Source organism: Austrofundulus limnaeus, unplaced genomic scaffold, assembly GCF_001266775.1.
Source record: "Austrofundulus limnaeus strain Quisiro unplaced genomic scaffold, Austrofundulus_limnaeus-1.0 Scaffold9, whole genome shotgun sequence".
NCBI classification, from domain to species: Eukaryota; Metazoa; Chordata; class Actinopteri; order Cyprinodontiformes; family Rivulidae; genus Austrofundulus; species Austrofundulus limnaeus.
Window position 1 is genome coordinate 4,701,528 of NW_013952411.1, and position 6,142 is coordinate 4,707,669.

General features: G+C 42.1%; 1 protein-coding gene across 10 annotated transcripts in view; it reads left to right on the forward strand.

Moving 5' to 3' along the window:
• neo1a (neogenin 1a) overlaps positions 1 to 6,142 on the forward strand; it is a 254,016-nt gene that overhangs the window by 84,253 nt on the left and 163,621 nt on the right. The gene's annotated exons all lie outside the window — the stretch shown is intronic.

A 6,142-nucleotide genomic window follows, 5' to 3' on the forward strand; every position in this document is an offset into this window, starting at 1 on the left:
TGTGGAAGGTGAGTCATGATGATAAGCTTTAATAAATAACATAAAACAATAAACCCGATCATAATCTTTTCTTAACCCTCCTTCACGACTGGACCAAAATGCGTGACTACTGTCTCCAACCACCAGTCAGAGAAGAACAGACATAGAGGAGGGAAACAGAGACACAGACAGAGGTACAGTAAAAGAAAAAAAAGTCAATAACCAGGGTTTGTACATTTTATTATCAGCTGAGCTGTGATGAAAAGAAAAATACCGTCAAATACCGTGAAACCGGTGAAAATGCTGAAAATACCGTGATATAAAATTTTGATCATATCGCCCAGCTCTATTAGAAAACTCATTTCACTTTGGTTTCTCTGCTTTATAATTGGGAATCTGTGAGATAAATGCACACAACAAGTGTGAATCTGGATTAATCTACTAATAGTATCTTTGCCTTACTGTTTTGTTCTCTCTTCACCTTCCAAATGTCTGACTGCATCCACTCACCAGATAAATGCTTGTTGGGGCATCGGGTTTTATTTATTTATTTTTGGTTCCTCTATAACTTTTCCTCCAGCTTGACCTCGTTCAGCTTGAGGAACAGCAAGTGACGTGGGATTATTAGGTGTTTTGAGTCAAGTCATGCCCTGAAATTCAATTTGGAGCTGGAGGAGCCCCTGAATGCATTTACTGTGAGCTTCCTGCTCAGCCAGGCTTCAAGACGCCCGAGAGAGAGGCCTCTTGTTGACAATGGCTCTGCGCGTTCTAAGACTTTCGCTCACTGATTGCCTGAGTGAAGTTACTGTACGGCTGCGATTCTCTTCAGTGTCGTCGGCTTCTGAATATCGAGGAACGTGCTACCGTCAAAAACTAACAAGCTGCAGCACAGATAAGTTGTATCGTGCCTCTTATTAGTCTTGAAGTTTTCCAAACGTAACAAAATAATCTAAAGCTAAAGTTTGTTTCCTTCTCCCGCTGAACACCGTGGGTGGATACGGCACCAGGTTTCTTCTCTTTTTTTATTGCTGTGAGTTTTTCTGGGGTTGTTGTGCTCATAAATAATGAATTGTAGCTGTGAATATCTTCACGCTGTCTCTTCAAAACAAATCTTTTTTTTTACTTCTCTCTCGTGGTGCATGTGAAGTTGACAAATTTCACATCAAACAGAATCCTGAGTTACATCATGGACTGCTTTAAGAAGTATTGTCAGTGCTGCAGGGTGTTTTTATTAATAAAAAAACACACCAAAAAAGCTAACGGTAGTCCTGTGTGGCTTCCGCTGATGTTTACGTGTATGCAGACCTATTTTCTGCCTTTTCTGCTACTTTGACACACTAGTGCACAAAACGCCTCTCCTTATTGAAGACTCAGACAAACTTTGTGATTAAAACAGAGGTTTGGRTCTCACAGGGCTGTGACTGGTGGAAACTATTTGATGTCTCCAAAAAAAAAGTGATATTTTAGTTATATTCTTACTGATTTTAATGATTTTCTGACCAGAGGCTCATAAATAAGACAGTCCAGACTGGGACTGAATGTGCCGAGGCAGTGAGGAGGGTTGGAGCCAGCCATACCTTTACAGGAAGTGCCTCTCTGTCTCACAAAGCGAGGTAGCAACAGAGGTGAAATGGTCGACGCGTGAAAAGGTGTGCCTCTGACCAGTCATGTAATGAAGTGATGACGTTTTGCTTGTGCGACCAGCTGGTCTTCAGATTTATTTATTTATTTATTACTGATAGAAAATGTGGCACAGTTACTAATAAAAGTTTAATTTTAAGTTGGTATTATAAGTTGTTATTGAATGCTTTGTGTTCCACATCAACATGGCTGAGTTCTCTTCATTTCTGAAAGCTCATGTCTGTACGGGACAGGGTCGACTCCATCTGTGATTTATGAGCAACCGGGTTGAGCGTAAATATGGACTGGTGTGTACAAACTTATCGTAAAACTGTTTTATTTTAAAGCTTCAAGTCGTCAGGTCACGTTTTGCTCGACCAATTTTTGAAAATCACAGTTTATATTCATGTGCACCGCCTGCAAGTCTGTTATTTTGTAGGCTACCTCCTCCCACATAGACTKTAGTCTACTCCCGTGTTTAGGATTTTATCTACTGGTATCACAGGCAGATTTATAGCTGTTTGTACATTTTTAACATTTACCATTGGTGTGATTTAACCCACAAATTAAAGTGCCTGTGACATGYATATTCTTCAAATACAAAACGTCRAAGAAAACATCTTTATATTTAAGAAAGTTGGAATAATACACATGATTTAACCCATTTTGTCACACAACTGGCATATTTTCCTTTGAACTTGGCTCAGCCAAAGTGAAACAGGAAGTGACATCAAAGGGGAACTCTCTGGTCTTTGTTTATTGAAACAATATTATTTGAACTCTGACTCTTCTTCATCTCTCTCTGATTGTGACTCAAAATAATCTTAAGGAACATCAGATTGTTCTCTACAGTCTGTTATTAGCTGWAGAAGCAACRCTCTGTTCACATGCAGACATTCCCCTTTGACATCACTTCCTGTTACTTCACATGCAAATATCTCAACAACTGTTCATCTCAGCGGCATTAAATTTCTTTTGCAATATTTTATCAGTGTCCTCTTTCAAATAATGAATTCATAGGTATTACAAAAATTTGATGTTACAGGCACTTTAATGGTTGTAGCAGCAAGTGTTTAAAAAAGTTCAAGCAAGGACACTTGGACGCTCTGTGGCTCACACAGGAAAACTGAGAACCCCCTCAACACTTTGAGCCATGTTGGAAACTCCCACGAATCCAGTCTCGAAGAGACTTTGTTTCCAAAACTGCTGACTTGAACGAATGGGGGATCAACAAGCTTYTGCAGAACTTGAAGAGGTAATTCAGTCACTGACTCAGGTGTCGGAGCAGAGAAACCAGTAAAACTTGCAGGACAGCGACCCTTGACCCCTGTACTATGGAATCTGTATATCCATCCTTGCGTTCCTACAGCAGCAGAACTGAGTTCATGAATCACAAATCTGACCTGTTCCTGTAACACAGAGGGGATTTGTTTTGCTCCAGTTGTAAGATATGTTCTTCTATCAGACAAGGCCTGTGAGATCTGCCCAGGTCAGCCGTGGTTTGGATTCAGTCAATTTGTTTTTGAAGAAGRAGGGAGCAGATGAAATCTGTCAGCTATTATAGACCCATACACATTTATGACGACTTTCCGCTCACATAAAAATTMATCTCCTTAAAACGTTTTAACGGCTACACACGAGCACACATGAGGCCGTCGCCTGTCAGGCTCCCCGTAGACACACACTCGGTCCGAGGCGCTCGTGTATCTCCGGCTTGCTGGCAGTTGGATAATAAAAAGGTTAATTGCGGCGTAGAGAGAGCAGGCCATTAGGCCGCCATCGGACCCACGAGCGACGGCGCAGGCAGGGGCGGAGTGGGCGTGACCTCGCTGATGTAATGAGAGAATGAGTCACGCGTGGCCGCCGTGGAGGGAAGCGAATATGACARATACCAGGGATTGATKGCTGGGAGACCTGCTCCTCATCCAYGGTGATTCGTGCTCCAGCTCTCTGACACTAACAACTCAGAGATGCTCTGCTTAGCTGCTAATTGTAGCAAGGCTTTGGCACTCAGCTGGCTTGTTTTTCCACCGTCACAGAGCGATTAGAGGCCCATTAAACGTCTCCTCCAGTGTTTCAGCCTTTCTTTGATGGCTCCTASGTTTCTGTACAGGACCACAAAACAGAGTTTATCTACAGATTGCAGGTTTTCTGGAGAAGTTGTTGCAGCAAGTAAGAATGTTATTTGTTTTTTGCAGCTTGAACCAATATTTCTAGCTTCTGTTCAGAAGAACTGCATGCACCTTGTTTCAGAATGAATAAACCCTTTCATTTCAGAAATAAAAGAAAATGAAATATCTGAACCACAGGAGATATTGATCATCTGCTTGCAGCAGTCCATTTCTGGCCTTCTTTGAAACAATACACGACTTCCTTCCCATTGCATGAACTTGATTTTGATCCAATATGGTGGTTTTCAAGAATGGCTGCCATGTTCTGGACAAGATAGGCCTCCTCACCCATTAATTACTGGCGCGTTCAGATATTAAATTTTCCCCTTTTCTTTCTGAAAWTAAAGGCTGTCCTGAGACTTTTGACTCACCCTGTAGACTAGATTGTGGAAAGCCAACCTCAACCATTTCCTGACAGCTCCCTATCTTAACAGTTAATGAATTTGGAATCTGTTGGAATATTCATAGCAGTAAATTAATTAAAAGTTTAAAGACTCAATGTAACATCTCACTGGGCTGCGACTGCTCCTKACAAATTAGCATTCATAATGGAGTTTCTAAAATGTTTGTGGGGCTTCTCAGTCTAGCTGTAAGGCTTTTCTCATCTGTCACTAGACTTTGAAGGTGTTGTAGGCATCTAGAATCATTAATAAGTATTATTTTTTATTATTCTAAAGCACTAGAGGTGTATAGTATTTGTTTGAATGCAGAGTTGGGCACAGTTAAACAACAAAACGTAGCTTTGCTAACTCTTAATCCGCTTACTAAAAACATAGCTTTGCTACCACTAAACATGCATAAATATAAGCAGCAAGCTAATGCTACCAGCTAATTGCTAACACTAAGATGACTCACTTGTTAGTTAGCTGTTAACGGGTTAGTTAGCCCAATTTAATGGAAGCTAATTGGTCCAGTAACTGTTTTCAAAGTTAGTGAGAATGTTAATCTGCTAAATTAAAGATTTGTTCCACTATTAGCTGCTAGCTGATTAGCAGACCCTTGCCCACCACCGGTGATAGGTACACAGGTTTCTGCTAATTTTGACCCATGTTTAACTGCAGTTCATGAAAATGTGTTGTCCAGTGTGATTCCAAGTAAAAATCAGTGTGTTTTCTCACAGTTCCTTCTCTCTGGTTGTTCTCCAACAGTTGCAGTCAGGTGCGACACAGCCTCCCACGCTGGCTTCACATAAAGCAGGAATTGGAGCTGTTGGATTTGCACTGAACAATAATTGCTCGTTAGGGCAATTGCTATTTTTTTAATTTGCACATCTTTGAAGTCGGGCTGGTGTGCACGAGGACGTGTCTCGTTTGCTCTTGCTTCGTCAACCAGTCTGTGTGTTTTAGCGTGTGTGTTTTGTGTGCTCGCTCGCGCAGTCAGATACTGTGGAAACACGAGCAGGCCTGGATGAAAGAGGAGGAGAGCGTTGGCCCCGGCGCTGCACAATCTTACGAATTCAGTCGGTGTCTCTGAGCGAGTGGGRAAGAGGAGGGAGAGAGAAATTACAGAGCGGAGAACGAGGAGCGGCGCGTGGTAGCCGGGACACRGAGCGAGACGCGAGTAATGAGAAATCCCATCCGAACTGTCTGCCATTCTCCCATGCAGCCCTCCCCCTCCCCCCACCACCATAATTTGAACTCTTTAAGAACCGCTGGAGGTGAGCCCCACCTCGCCGCCGCTTAACAGGGAAGTCCCCAAGTGAAAAGAAGAAGAGGTGAATTATTTTCATCCATCTCTAATTATTTCAGAGTCTGTTTTGTTCCCTTTCTGACCTCTCTCTATATGGAGGCCATGCTCCTCTCAAATACATACTTTTTTTGTAGTTTCAATCATTTTTTATGTGCTCCTCCCACTTTTATTGTTTCATACTTCCACAGCATAAAAGGACARCAGAATCCACCGATCACTGTCCTCACAGGACATGTGGATTTCCCTCCACGCAGCAGAAACTGCGCAGTAAACTGGGCACAACACTCATGTCTCATATACTGAATGTCTCCTTGTGTTTAAGCCTTCTCATCCTTAGAGTCGGACGCTCTGCGGAGGACTTAGGGGTGTCGACAGGGTCTTTAATCCTTGTTTTTTGATGTGTTTTAATCTGTTTTTGACTGGAGGCATTCTGACCTCAGAGACATTCTGGCTTCAGAAACTAATGCCCCTTTTCCACTAGTGCCACTTAGTGTAGTGTCGGAACGGTCTGTGTAGGTACGGGTCGGACCGGTTCGTTTTCCACTGATGTTCCAGTCCGGTTCCAATGGGTGTGTTTTGGGCAGTTGGTGGAGGTGGTTTTTAGGTATTTTGAATAAAAATTAATAGGCAAAATGAGAGATGGAAACACATTTGATGAATAACTTTTGAAATTTTAAACATTT